General features: G+C 26.1%; 1 protein-coding gene across 2 annotated transcripts in view; it reads left to right on the top strand.

Moving 5' to 3' along the window:
- The first annotated feature begins 914 nt into the window (after positions 1–914).
- REPTOR (repressed by TOR) overlaps positions 915–16,299 on the top strand; it is a 57,084-nt gene continuing 41,699 nt past the window's right edge. Inside the window, exon 1 of one of the 2 annotated variants that reach the window (XM_065500259.1) lies at positions 915–985. The gene's annotated coding sequence lies outside the window, so the exon portion shown is untranslated. Of the gene's footprint in view, positions 986–15,852; positions 16,171–16,299 lie in introns of those variants that run through there. The other variant, XM_065500212.1, reaches the window with a different exon arrangement.

The following is a 16,299-nucleotide window of genomic DNA, read 5'->3' as shown; positions in this document are numbered from 1 at the left end:
TTAATAAATGATTTCGTAAGAATTTTTTTATTTTTAATTGAAAAATTTTCCAAAAGAAATATCAGCCCATTTCTTTCCATATTATTTTCAAATTTATCAGCTGATATTTAAAAAAAAATTACCAATGTTACCAAAACTTCTTCAGGAAAAATTACAAAATAGTGATAAAATTGTAATTTTATATAGAATTTTTAACAAAATTAATTGAATTTTAAAATTGAGTTTTTAAAAAATTTATTTTTTAGCACTTGACACTACTGGTAATGACAGTTTAACTGTAATGACATGCTGAAAATACAAGTGTTTAAACAAATTAATCATAGGTCTCCACGTAGCAATTTTTATTGCAAAGCACAAGCAATAACGTCGGCAGAACAACAGCAGCGTGATTGCTGATTGCTTTAGTTGGAGAAAACGTTCGTCACAAATACAAAATTTTCAACGCGAGAAGTTCTATGAAAAACTGTGTTGTATTTTGCTCATATTCTGTATTGAATGATTTTTTTCACTAATTTCTTTGTTTTTTTCATTTTGGTACTTAAATAAATTAAATATGTATAAATTAATCGCACCGAATCATAGAAAGAAGAAATTTTACATTAATGACAACTAAACTGACAGCTTATTGCTTAGCAATAATTGCTCAGGCAATCAGTAGAGCAATCATTGCGCAATGGATTGCTACATATGCCAATTTGCCGTCTACAGTCGCAAATTTCATTGGCGCAATCAAATTTGACAATTGCAGCAATAAATATTGCTACGTGGAGACCTAGGGTTATGAATTAATATTAATAATTTTATTCGGGGGTAGTAATTATAAAACTCATTCACTCGTGTCTAAAAGTCTAATGTAAAATTAAATTGTTTTTTTTTTTTAAATAATTCCTTTATTTTATTTTTTATTTCCAGTTTCTTGCACTCCAAGCAAAACAAATTTGTTTGTTTTTGTGATGAAATTGATTTGTTTATAAATTGTTAAAAGGTAAGTTTAAAAAAAAAAATAGGTTGTTATATCAATTATAATTTCTATGCCATTGACGTTATTTGTTGTTGTTCAATTTTTACAATAAACAAATGTTTTATATTATATTTAAATTAAAATAAAAAAACCAGCACATGTCAAGAATTATTTAAATATGTATTTAATTTGTAGGTTTAATATTGCAACAGTAGAACAACAAAAACAAATAATTGTAAATATGTTTGGAATGTCATTAAACTTGATTGTGAGTGTTAGTCTTTATTACTTTTAGCTGCTGCTTTTCTACCTATTACAGTTTGATAAATGATTTTGGCTACAAATTAAATTTTGAAATTTCTAAAATTGTCTGGAACTTGTTAATTGTGGAATAAAGTCTATATTTAGCAAATATTTTTAAACATTTTGAGAAAAAAAATTAACATAATTCTATAAATATTCTCAGATATTTGTTAATATACAAAAATCATTTCAATATTTTAAAATGTTTACAAATTTTTTTCTAGAGTAAAAATTTATTTATAATTTTTTATAAAAATTTGTAACAATTGTTTAATTTATTAAAATAATGTATCTATTTTCAAAAAGTAGTTACAATTTGCTTTCCGTTGATATAAATTAAGTCATACTTATCTTTGCTTTATTTGGAATTAATCGTGGCAAACATAACCTCATTCAATTCAAATTAGACTCTTTATAATCATTTACAACTATACAAAAACAATTAAAGTATGGCAACATCTTAGCATTTGTCTTTGTTTGTTTTCTTCTTTTCTCTTTGGAGACAATTGTTTTGATGCCGCCATTTTGAAAAGAGGAGAGTAATGCATAACTACATTACAGCAATGCAGAATGCATTAACTATGGCAACATCTTACAAAACATTTGTTTTTGTTTAATTTTCTTCTTTTCTCTTTGTTGTGTATTGCTTTGATTACGCCATTTTGAAAAGAGGAGAGTAATAATAAACAATCCTGTTTATTTTGTTGTTAAATAGCAAAACAATATAGGGAATTTTACATTTGCTATTTTATAGGATTTTTTTCACTAAAAAATACGTATTTCTTTTTATTAATTGATTGCTAGAAAATATCCTTTAGAACTTTTTATTAATTCTAAAATAAACAATGAGTTTTTATATACTTTAACTCAGTTACCCTTTAAATCCTAGTGGTTTTCAATAAATTCCATCCTAGAAGAGTTCTAATTTGATTTTTAATAGACGGCTTTAAAGATTTAGCAAAAAGGTTTTATTGTTTTAAAATTTTTTACCATTTTTCCAAGTTATTTAATTAAAAATTGATTGATATTTTAGAGGGTGCTTCTGGGCGATGTGTTTTTTAATTCAAAGTAGAGTTAAATTAAAATGATGTTTACAACATTAACTTGTATTTATTTTTGTTATAGAATTAATTTATATGTCTAAACAGTTACACTCATTGTCGCAAAAAGATTTCAGCTTAAACTTTAACTATTTTCGGTTTTCAATAATTTGGCATCTAGAGTCCTGTTTCTATACCCTTCAAATTTGGCCAAACTCCCAAAAATTTCTCGGCACACAGTGGTATGACAATAAAAAAAGAGGGAAATAAATCTGTAGCTTCTAAACCCTTAAGCCGATTTGAATGAAATTGCACATGCGCAAAGAGGAAGTGTAGTCGAGTTTAAGTTTTGAATTTGGACCTCATGACCCCACCAGGAGCGGGACCAGGGGTTCCCAAAGTAGGACACATCGGGTATGTTCAATTTTTAAAATGATCCTATTTCTTCGTTTACAGAACCTCCTCGTCGAGCACTACATAAAACCTCGTCGTAGCTATCAATTATCTCTTATAGCTTAGGAGATTTTCGCATTTGAAAATTTAATTTTCAACATTTTTACCCACTTTACACCAGTTTTTTGATGACCGCGGTTCCAAATATTCTCTGATTTTATCCATTTTTCTTTTATAGGATTAACAATAGAAAGAATTGTTTAAAAATCATGACTGAGTCCAAAGTTACATGCATTTGAATATAAAAAAATTAAAAAAGGCGATTTTTCGCAATTTTTTTTTTTGGGAAAAAGTACTTTTATTCTTTTTTAGTTTTCTAAAAATTTTCTAAGAGGATGTATAATGAATTTGTACTTTTTGAAAAGCAAACTTTACGCCAAATATTTTAAATGAAAAAAACATTTATATATTTCTGATACCGACGGGATCAGGTCCATTCAAAAAATGCCTATTTTTTATGTAAAATTAAACTTTTGGGCAAAAATTCTCAAATCGCATACTCGATATCAAAATATAGTAACCTATTTTAGATGGCCCAATAAGTTCTTAATTATTTTGCAAAGGGTTCCGATAACCCCGCCCCTATTATGGATATTATAGCCAAAAAACAAAAAAATCCCATTTTTGGGATTTTTCAAGATTTTTTTGGGAATTGCGGGATACTTGATTACAAATTTCAAAATTTGTTTTTATTTTTCCATTTTGAATAGAAAAATCTACACAACTGTGAAATTTCATTAAAAAATATTCATAAATAAAAATTTTATTTCAATTTGAAAAATTTGTATCTATGCAAAATTCAATAAAAAGCATTTTTGTCATATTTTTCAAAAAAGTATTCCATGAATTTTTTAATTGTCAAAAGTTATATACATTTTTGAAAAGTAGACAAAATCCTCTATCCATTGATATATAACATGTCACAACCTTTCGTTGTTTACGTGTCAAATAAATTAGGGAAAACTTAACAACTCGCTTAGAATAATTTCTCAGTATTTTCTAGAAAAAAAAAAACACGATTGGAAACCCTATTCAGCTAAGACTCTCTTTAATTTATCTTTAAATTTTTTGTCATAAAAATTCTAACCTGTCAATTGTGTACTCTGTGCTTAACAAATAGCATATTCATGAGACAAAAGCCTAAGCATTTGCATTTCGTTTTAGCTGTCACTTTGACATGTTTGTCACTAAAAATTTCAAGGTCTAATTTTCCAGCCTTTCGTCAATATAGTGACAAAAATACTAAGGTTCCGCTTTTCGTTTTGCTGTCACTTTGACATTTATGTCACTAAAAGGTCCAAGTTGTCATCTTATATATAAATAGGCCACACGTTTTTTTGTGGTACACTTTTAATTATGTTATTGTCCACCAATTTTGATGAAACTTATATGGTTTAAAAGGTTATTTTCTCTAGATGTGCACAATATATTTTTTTTTTAAATTCTTTTCATAAAAGTGGTAAAAAGCATTTTAAATTAGCTTGAAAAACAACAACAACATGTTTATGCACATCTAAATACATGCACGTGCATTTGTACACAAACGTGAAGAATATTTTTGCGTATAAACAAAAGAAACTGTATAATTTCTTTATTAGTGGTCGAATTTTGACCACCAGGCGATCCTAGTTATGAATAATTTCATCAATATTATTGTTAATAAATTCTTCTAGAAATTGTTTCTATTAATAAAAATCTCAGTTTCCACTTTACTACTGTTTATTATTAAATTGTTATGAATTTGCATTAACGATCTGTCTGTCTGCAACAATCATCATGTTCTACTTATCAACAATGTTGATAGCACGCAGTTTTTTTGTAAGTACACGAAATTTTTAAGCTGCTAACATTAACATTGAAGCAGCTAAAAGCTCTAGAATTCCAATATTCTAGTTTTGTCCGTTAAGATCATGGTGGAAGCTACTCAAATGAAGATGGCGCTGCGTATAAATAGTAGCTGCGCTTGCAGTCGTTAGTGAGTTTATCGTAGGCTCTGTTAGAGTAACCACCTGTTTTAAAAGGTAAAACAGTGACAATATTATAAACATTTTATATGTCACTTTAATATTCTTCATTTTAAAAGGTTTCTCAGCTCTCATTTGGCTTTTTTTGTATATTTTCTTATAATAAAGTCACTGTTGTAGCTTTGACACTTTCTGTAACTGTAGAAATTCATTGTTGTCAGTTTCTGTAAAAAAATTCAGTTGTCATTTTGAATTTTTAATAAAATTCTTAGTTTAAGGTTTTCGGTAACAAAAAAGTTTGAATCTTTCTGTTTTAAACAAAATAAAGTTGACAACCTCTGTAACTAAGAAGTGTCGCTTAACAATACCTGCTACTTTGGCATTAATTTTCACAAAATAATTGTCCGCTATCGCTTTGTCACAACATTATACTTTGGTCAAAACTATAAAAAGAAAAGAGTTTGATATCACTTTCTTCCAAAGAAATCTGTGCTGCATCTTCGATACTTCATATATCTGTCACAAATAATCCTGATCTTTCCACAATAAATCTCAATCGGTCGCAAAAAATCTCTTCTCTGACACTAAGAAACATCAGCTTTTAATTTCTATCATTTCTAAACAACTGTCACCAAAATGCGTTTTCTTAAATCTCTGTCAGCTGTCACTTTTTGTCACAAAACACATTTCCGCTGTCATTTAAACATTGTTGTCACTTTAACACTTTCTTTTACTAAAATATATTTGCTGTCACTTTGATTTCTTTCAAAATAAATCTTCACTTTCACAAACATTATGTTTTCTGTCACTTTCATCCACATTAAAAGTCTCAGCTTTCTATAAAATACAATTTTTTAGCAGTTTCTGTCATAAAAAACAAATTTTTTACGTTCTGTCACATAAAAAATCTGAATTATAATTTTGTAAATTTGTTTACAAAAAAAAATTCACCAGAAAGTTTCACTTCTATCACTTTCTGTCACAATAAAATGTCAGCTGTCACTTTATTTCTCTTATGTCACAAATAAAAGGTTAGCAGACTTTTTGACAATTTCTCTCGTAGCTCTATGGCTTTCAAACTGTCTTTTGCCAATAAATTTTACATATGTTTTTCTCAAATTTTGTTATTTTGACACCTCTTTAACATAAAATCAGCTTTGATTATTCATATGCCTCAAAAAAGTTTCACTTGTCACTTTTACACTAAAAAAAACTCATTACAACTTGTCCTTGTCTAACACAATCCTCTTTCTATTATAATAACATCTTCAGCCGCTACTTAGACACCTAATGTTTTATAAAAATCTCACCTGTCACTTTGACATTTACATATGTTTGTGGAAATGTCAAAATAACACTTTTTAAGCAAAACTTTTTTCTTTCAATTATAAAAAGTTTAATATCCTTTGGTTACCTAGCCATAATACACCAACGCAAAAACACCTAAAGGATCTGGTTGCTGAAACATTTGTGTAGAAAAGGTATTACATTTTTATATAAATAAATATACCTAAATCAATTACGCCGCAAAGTTTAATTTTGCGTAAAAGTACATGTTGATAAAACCTTTCATTAAAATCTCATTAAATAGAAATTCATAGGGATTTTTTTTAAACACAAAATTTTCCTAGGTATTTTGGCAACCACAACACATGATAATGTTCCCAAACATTTAATAGGAGCCGAATTTGCGGCAAATAAAGCCAACTCAAATGGAAAAACAATTTATGGAAAAAATAAATAAAGAAATAAATAAACATGGCCTTGAAACTTAAATTTGCTACAAGAAAAACAAACAAATATAATAAAAAAAAGAAAGAAAATTGAAAGTCCACCGAATCAACAGCTTAAGGAAATTAAAATACTAAAACAAGAACAAGAACAAAATACCAAACATTAAAGAAAGAGAAAAAGAAGAAGCTGAGTACTGAGAGTAATTGTGGGAGGGTAACGGTAACGAAGTAGGGAAAAACTAATAATAATAAACATACTTGCCACGCCAAATGTAAATAAACAAAACAAAGAAGAGTCCCTGTTTTTATTAGGGAGTAAAGAGAGGAGACAAAACAACAACAAAGTAGCTGTATGTAGTACTACAAAACTTAAGATTTACGTCAATGAAATGCGAACACACAAAATTTCCTTTCAAAACCAACAACAACAAATTATTGTACTCGTAATTCAATTCATTATAACATGGATGGATGGCACTAGTAAAAGCAAAAATAAATAAAAAAAAAATATCCTGCCGTAGGAAGAAAATTATACACAAAAAAAGCATTAAACTCCCACAAATTCTTTGAAGACTAGACAGCTGCTTTAATATAAATACTATTCGTAGAAGATATTTTGGTTCTAGCCTAAACACACTTACAAATATAATCCTCGGACATTCGAGTAAATTAGAGAGAGGGAAATACGAAGGGTTTAAGAGAAGAATAAAAGAAAAAACATAATTTCTATATAAAAAAACTTGATATTGCTGGCTCCAAGGCTATGACTTTATACCCACCCATACTTATACAAATACATAGTAAATACTCATATACATAATCATTCATGTTGTTTTGCTCTTTACTTAATGTCTACTAACGTAAAGGTAAATAATCCCTATTTTACACTGAAAGAAAAAATGACGGTAAATTGTAATAAAAACTTGTACCAAACTTATACTTTTGTATGGAAAAGTTATTGAAAACTTTTCCAAGAGAAAAGTTTTGGAAAAATTTAATTTTACTGAAAAAATATAACGAAAAAACTAATATTTCCGGAGAAAAGTTGTCGATATCTGGAATTTCTATAAAAATGTTATCGATGACTTAAGTTTTCTATAGTAAACTTATCGATAACTTTATTGTTTTAGAGAAACGTTTGGATTTATAGACAAATGATCGATAACTCTTCTTTTCTATAGGAACTTATCGATAAATTTTGTTTTCTATAGAAAAGTAATCGATAACTTTCGTTTTCTATAGAAAAGTTATCGATAACTTTTGCTTTCTATAGAAAAGTTATCGATAACTTTTGCTTTCTATAGAAATGTTATCGATAACTTTTGCTTTCTATAGAAAAGTTATCGATAACTTTTGCTTTTTATAGAAAAGTTATCGATAACTTTTGCTTTTTATAGAAAAGTTATCGATAACTTTAATTTTCTATAGAAAAGTTATCGATAACTTTAATTTTCTATAGAAAAGTTATCGATAACTTTAATTTTCTATAGAAAAGTTATCGATAACTTTAATTTTCTATAGAAAAGTTATCGATAACTTTAATTTTCTATAGAAAAGTTATCGATAACTTTAATTTTCTATAGAAAAGTTATCGATAACTTTAATTTTCTATAGAAAAGTTAACGATAACTTTAATTTTCTATAGAAAAGTTATCGATAACTTTAATTTTCTATAGAAAAGTTATCGATAATTTTAATTTTCTATAGAAAAGTTATCGATAACTTTAATTTTCTATAGAAAAGTTATCGATAACTTTAATTTTCTATAGAAAAGTTATCGATAACTTTAATTTTCTATAGAAAAGTTATCGATAACTTTAATTTTCTATAGAAAAGTTATCGATAACTTTACTTTTCTATGGAAAAGTTATAAATAATTTTACTTTTCTATGGAAAAGTTATAAATAATTTTACTTTCCTATGGAAAAGTTATCGATAATTTTACTTTTCTATGGAAAAGTTATCGATAATTTTACTTTTCTATTTAAAAGTTATCGATAATTTTACTTTTCTATGGAAAAGTTATCGATAATTTTACTTTTCTATGGAAAAGTTATCGATATCTTCAACTTTCTATAGAAAAGTTATCGATATCATGAATTTTCTATACAAAAGTTATCGATAATTTTATTTTTCCATAAAAAAGTGTTTTTTCTTTGAGTGTTATATTATTATGTATTTTTCTTCTTCTATGTTAACATTAACCATTTACTCCCACTCTTACTCTCTTTTTGGCATTTTCCTTTTAATTTAATATTTTTGTTGTGAAATTGAGGAATAAAAACAAAATACATACAAAAACAATCATGTTTTCCATAAAAAAATACGATACAATTTCAACAGCCAAAGCCACGACTACAACTCGAAGTAGCCAGCATTATGAAATCAACAACAAATTAATACAAACAAAAAATAAAATTCTACTACTACTACGTTACTACACAAGAAAGAAGGACATGCGTAGGAGTAGGCCTTGATGATGACGTTAGCTCCCTCTTTTTTTTGTGTTAGTATACAACCCAAAATAACAAGAATAACAGAATGAAAACAACAAAGAAATGTACACAAAAACAGCGAATTGGTTGACAATTTTTAGGTAAAAGGGCAGGGAAATTGAAATGATCAAATCTAGAAGCAACGTGGGAGTTTTCGGGGTAACAGACCAAACCCAAACATTACTGAGGGAATAAAAAAAAGGATGCTTTTTATAAATTTTTGCGTCGTATTTTTTTGTTTTCACTAGGAATTTTATTGAACCACAAATACTATGTGAATGTGTGGTACTAGTAAGTAGTAGATTCAGTAGTAGGAGTTGTAGTAGCAGGAAGTGTTTTTTTCCACTTTGACATTTTATGTTTCATGATTTATTGAAAAAGAAAATAAATAACATGAAATACATTCGGTTTATATTTCTAGGAATTGGTTTATTTCTCCTCAAGGACATATTGAGGAAAAATTTTAAATGCAGGGTTTTATGTTTTATTAAGTTTTAAGTGTAAAAGTTTTAAAAAAGATAAGAAAAAAATATAAAATAAATATTTGCAAAGGATATTAGGTTGAAATTTTTAATTTGAAAATAATTCGAAATTGGGTTCTATAATAAACTAGGAGTTTCAGTCTATGCCGAGAAATTTTCTGCTAAAACACTGAACATTTGAAGCTACCAAAACATGGAATTGATGGGTCATTCGCGTTTAACATGACTTGGCACATTTTGTAATTTATTGTTTTTATAGAAAAGAACTAAAATATTCTTATTAGTTTTTTGTTGTTATCATTTTTGCACAAAACTCACATTTGTTAAAAACCTGAAAATTATATTCATATGACGTTTAAAATGACGTCTATTCGCGATTTTGTTTACTTTTTTCCGGTTACTTTTTGTTGTTTTTCTGTTTTTGATTGATTCACACCCAACAAAATAAACAAAAACAACGAATTCAATTAAAAAATGTGCTACAGGTTAATGCAAAATTTTATACGGCGAAGTTTTAAAACTAAATTTTAGGAAAAAAAAATATACCAACAACAAAAGAAAAACAAAATTTGCATAAACTTTGTTTTTGTTCCAATTGTTTTGAATTCTAAGTTAGAGCTATAGTGTGAGTCGCAATTAAAAAAAATCGGTTACAACTGGTTAAGACTGGTTCTAATTTGCAGGTACTGGTGCTAAAATTAATACTTAGCTTAATAGTTTCGACTGAAAAATAAATAATTTAAATTTTAAAGCTATCGATAACTTTTCTATAGAAAAGACATGATATAGAAAGTAAAGTTATCGATAACTTTTCTATAGAAAAGTAAAGTTATCGATAACTTTTCTATAGAAAAGTAAAGTTATCGATAACTTTTCTATAGAAAAGTAAAGTTATCGATAACTTTTCTATAGAAAAGTAAAGTTATCGATAACTTTTCTATAGAAAAGTAAAGTTATCGATAACTTTTCTATAGAAAAGTAAAGTTATCGATAACTTTTCTATAGAAAAGTAAAGTTATCGATAACTTTTCTATAGAAAAGTAAAGTTATCGATAACTTTTCTATAGAAAAGTAAAGTTATCGATAACTTTTCTCTAAAAAATAAAGTTATTGATAACATTTCTCTAGAAAAATAAAGTTATCGATAACTTTTCTATAGAAAAGTAAAGTTATCGATAACTTTTCTATAGAAAAGTAAAGTTATCGATAACTTTTCTATAGAAAAGTAAAGTTATCGATAACTTTTCTATAGAAAAGTAAAGTTATCGATAACTTTTCTATAGAAAAGTAAAGTTATCGATAACTTTTCTATAGAAAAGTAAAGTTATCGATAACTTTTCTATAGAAAAGTAAAGTTATCGATAACTTTTCTATAGAAAAGTAAAGTTATCGATAACTTTTCTATAGAAAAGTAAAGTTATCGATAACTTTTCTATAGAAAAGTAAAGTTATCGATAACTTTTCTATAGAAAAGTAAAGTTATCGATAACTTTTCTATAGAAAAGTAAAGTTATCGATAACTTTTCTATAGAAAAGTAAAGTTATCGATAACTTTTCTATAGAAAAGTAAAGTTATCGATAACTTTTCTATAGAAAAGTAAAGTTATCGATAACTTTTCTATAGAAAAGTAAAGTTGTCGATAACTTTTCTATAGAAAAGTAAAGTTATCGATAACTTTTCTATAGAAAAGTAAAGTTATCGATAACTTTTCTATAGAAAAGTAAAGTTATCGATAACTTTTCTATAGAAAAGTAAAGTTATCGATAACTTTTCTATAGAAAAGTAAAGTTATCGATAACTTTTCTATAGAAAAGTAAAGTTATCGATAACTTTTCTATAGAAAAGTAAAGTTATCGATAACTTTTCTATAGAAAAGTAAAGTTATCGATAACTTTTCTATAGAAAAGTAAAGTTATCGATAACTTTTCTATAGAAAAGTAAAGTTATCGATAACTTTTCTATAGAAAAGTAAAGTTATCGATAACTTTTCTATAGAAAAGTAAAGTTATCGATAACTTTTCTATAGAAAAGTAAAGTTATCGATAACTTTTCTATAGAAAAGTAAAGTTATCGATAGCTTTTCTATAGAAAAGTAAAGTTATCGATAACTTTTCTATAGAAAAGTAAAGTTATCGATAATTTTTCTATAGAAAAGTAAAGTTATCGATAACTTTTCTCTAGAAAATTATAGTTATCGATAACTTTTCTGTATGCAAAAATTTATATATCGTCAATTTTCTATAGAAATTATTTCTATTAAATATTTTTGAAACAATTTCTTATTAAAATAATTTCATTATTAAAATATAAACAAAGAAAATCAAATGTTAATTACGCACCGTTCATAAATATATAAAAAAAAGTCCTTGAACATTTTATGGTTTAAGTTTATAATTTAAATTTTACAATACAGTAAAATCATGCTATAAAAGACAAAAATAAATTGCAAGCCTTAAATTTATGAAACATTTTGCATAAACTTTAGTTAGATTCCACATTTTTTAATTTCATTGCAAAAACTGTCAGTCGGTAATAAAAATGAGAAAATATTGCTGAACATTTTATGCTTTTATATAATTTATATTTTTTCTACTGACAAAATTTCCATAAAAAATATTTTAATGTCAGTGTGTCATGCATTCATTTTGTAAGCAAAAAAAGCCATAATTTAATTACAACATAAATATATGTATATAGTATATATATTTTAATTGCAGCATAAATTTACATACATATTTCAAAATTGGTCATGAAAAATAATTTAAAATTTTAGAAATGTTTTCAAATTTAAAAGATTAAAATCATTTTCATTGCCTTTATTAGGGTAGAACATGGTAAATTTTGCGGTGGCACAAGATAATGTATTCACTTAATTTTGTAAACTATTATCTGTTTTTATCCAAATCAATAATATTTACTTTTCTTTAACTGCCTATTTTGAACACGCCTATTTTTCCATGGTATTGTTCGTTGAACTTGCTGTTAAAATTGTTTATTCATGGCCATGAACTTTTCTTTTCTTCCGTTCCACCAAACAAAAAGGAAAAGTTGAAAATTTTGTCAACTTTTGCTTCTTTGTTGTTAATTTTTCCTGGTAGTATGTCATCCTGTTGAATTCAAATCCCCCACACCCCTTGGACTCGCACACATCATACAAATTAATGCAATATGTATGTCAATTTCAATTTAAACGTAACTGTACTGACAACAAAACAATAATATAAAAATTCTTTGGCACAAAAGACTTTTTTTTTGAAATAAAAAAAAAATAAAAAAAACCAAAAACAAAAATTTCCACAATTTCTCAATTTCCACCCTCAAATCTCGAAGAAATAAATGAAGAAGTAAAAAAGCACACACATTTTTTACACAAAAAGTCATCACCACTTATTAATAACAACAAAAACATTTAAATACAAACATAAATAGAGAGTGTGTCTGAATGTGTGAGTGTAGTAAAGTGAAAAACATGTTTACAAATTTTCCCTACAATCGGGGGAGTTAAACACCCACAATGTATAAGAAAAATGTGTAAAACACTTTTCACACACACATGCAAACACACTCCCCCACACACTGGTTTTAAGTTTTGCCATGTTTTTTTTTGTTTTTCGTTTGTTTGTTTTGTTTTCCTCTCTACTTTCTGCACATACCAAGAGATAGACATAAACAAAGGAAGTTCAAAACAAATACCGAGATATAAACACATCATTGTACACGGCCAACTATAACGGAGAGTCAAGTCAGTCAGCAGAGATGAAAAGCCATTTTGCAAAACACAGAGCGGAAGGAAAGGAAATAAACAAAGACGAATTAAAACACAGAGAAAAAAACATGTGTTGAATATTTTTGTTGTTTTTGTTGTTGGTGTGTCTGGCTGTTTGTTTGTATTTATTTAATTTATTAACGAATATTAAAAACAAAACAAAATAGTAAAAACTATTTATGTAAAAAAAGATTCATACAAAGATTTTGTTGGAATTTTTTGGGAGGGGGATAAAGAGTATGATGTGTGAATGAGTGTAAAGAGATACATGTTAATACTTTTTAATAAAGTGGTGTTTATTTTAAAATTAACAGGGAAATGCGAGGGTGGAGGATATAATTCAGTTTTATTTTTTTATTTTCTGAAAGAATTTTGAAAAAAAATTGATTATCCTTTTTTTTTAGAATAGTTTAGTTATGTATACGATTTCTATAAAATAGCTCAATTATCGATCAATTTTCTATAGAACATTAAAGTTATCAAAACGATTTCTATAGGAAATTTTATATAGGAAAACGATAACATTTCTAAAGAAAATTAATGTTATCGATAAGTTTTCTATGGAATATTAAAATTATCGATAAGTTTTTCTATAGTACATATAACTATATAACGATAACTTCACTATAGAAAATGAAAATTATGGATAGACTTTCTAAAGAAAACGAAAGTAATCGATAACTTTTCTATAGAGAACATAAGTAATCGATAACTTTCCTATAGAGAATAAGAGTTATCGATACATTTTCTATTGAGAACAAAAGTTATCGATAACTTTCCTGTAGAAAACAAAAATTATCGATAACTTTTATATAGAAAACAAAAGTTATCAATAATTTTTCTATAGAAAACAAAAGTTATCGAAAACTTTCTATAGAAAACAAAACTTATCGATATATTTTCTATTGAATTCAAATGTTATCGATTACTTTTCTATAGAAAACAAAAGTTATCGATAACTTTTCTGTAAAAAACAAAAGTTATCGATAACTTTTCTATAGAGAACAAATGTTATCGATAACTTTTCAGTAGAGAAGAGCTTTTCTCGATATCTTTTCTATAGAAAACAAAAGTTATCGATACTTTTCTATAGAAAACAAAGGTTATCCACAACTTTTCTCTAGAAAAAAAGGTTATTGAACATTTTTTTATAGAAAATTATAGTTTTCGATTATGTATTTTAATTTTCTTTAGAAAAATTATCGATACTTAAATTTTCTATAAACAAAAGTTATCGATAAGATTTATTTTCTATAGAAAAGTTATCGATAACTTTTGTTTTCTATAGAAAAGTTATCGATAACTTTTGTTTTCTATAGAAAAGTTATCGATAACTTTTGTTTTCTATAGAAAAGTTATCGATAACTTTTGTTTTCTATAGAAAAGTTATCGATAACTTTTGTTTTCTATAGAAAAGTTATCGATAACTTTTGTTTTCTATAGAAAAGTTATCGATAACTTTTGTTTTCTATAGAAAAGTTATCGATAACTTTTGTTTTCTATAGAAAAGTTATCGATAACTTTTGTTTTCTATAGAAAAGTTATCGATAACTTTTGTTTTCTATAGAAAAGTTATCGATAACTTTTGTTTTCTATAGAAAAGTTATCGATAACTTTTGTTTTCTATAGAAAAGTTATCGATAACTTTACTTTTCTATAGAAAAGTTATCGATAACTTTACTTTTCTATAGAAAAGTTATCGATAACTTTACTTTTCTATAGAAAAGTTATCGATAACTTTACTTTTCTATAGAAAAGTTATCGATAACTTTACTTTTCTATAGAAAAGTTATCGATAACTTTACTTTTCTATAGAAAAGTTATCGATAACTTTACTTTTCTATAGAAAAGTTATCGATAACTTTACTTTTCTATAGAAAAGTTATCGATAACTTTACTTTTCTATAGAAAAGTTATCGATAACTTTACTTTTCTATAGAAAAGTTATCGATAACTTATGTTCTCTATAGAAAAGTTATCGATAACTTATGTTCTCTATAGAAAAGTTATCGATAATTTTGTTTTCTATAGAAAATTTATCGATAGCTTTATTATTCTATAGAAATTTATCTAAGACTTTATTATGATATAGAAAAGTTTATGACAACTTTATTATTCTATAGAAAAGCTCATTCATTTCATTTTCTATAGTGAAGTTATCGATAACTTTATTATTCTTTTCTATGGACAATTTAAGTTTTTGCTAACTTTTTTATAAAAAAATATGGATATTTTAAAAAGAATTGTAGTTATCAAACAATTTACTTAAGTAATTGATAAATTTTGCCCTAAAGTTCTACAATCCTCCCTCGTCTTGAAAAAGCGCACACTCTGAAACAGCTGAGCTTTGCTATATTTTATTTTCTATACTACATTTTATATGAAATTTAACAAAATAAACCACTAAAGAATACAAAGAAATGCTAAAAGGGGACCTGAAGAGTGAGTCCAACAGAACCTGGAACAGATAGTAAATAAAGATTATTGTTGTTGTTGTACAAAAACCAAATATAAATAAACAGAGAGCAAATTTAGCTTCATAATACTATGTAAGTATATGGCAAATATACATAAACAAAGAAATATAAAAAGAAAAAGCTTTTTTTCAAAGACTCACAAAGAGCAATCACTCACACACACAAGTGCTTAAACAACAAAAAGAGAGAGAGAGAGAATCGTTTTTAGAAACAGCAAAATAAATGGCTGCCTATACTTGCTGGATAGTGGGACGTATGATTATTGTAAAAATTTTTATCAAACGGTCAAGAACGTTATTTTTCACAAAACGCTTAAAACGGAAGAAAAAAGAAATTGAATTAGTAGAATTTAAAAATTGAACTTTTAAAGAGATTCAAAAGAAAAAAAAACTGAAACTAAATAAATTTATAGATTAAATTTAAAATTTAATTTTTAAATTATTTAAAACTTTAAAAAACAACCGCTGTAAAAATAAAAATGTTACAATAACAAGTGTAAGAAGATTAAGTGTGAAAATATTAATTTAAAAAAATATAAATTGTTTTAAACACAACAAAGCATATGTTGAACATTTTTATAAAAAATTTAAGATATTTTTGAAATAAATAAAAAAAAAAAATTTC

The sequence above is a fragment of the Calliphora vicina genome, chromosome 1, assembly GCF_958450345.1.
Source record: "Calliphora vicina chromosome 1, idCalVici1.1, whole genome shotgun sequence".
Lineage (NCBI taxonomy): Eukaryota > Metazoa > Arthropoda > Insecta > Diptera > Calliphoridae > Calliphora > Calliphora vicina.
Note: the sequence above shows the minus strand (reverse complement) of the source record. Positions and strands in the feature narration are given on the sequence as shown.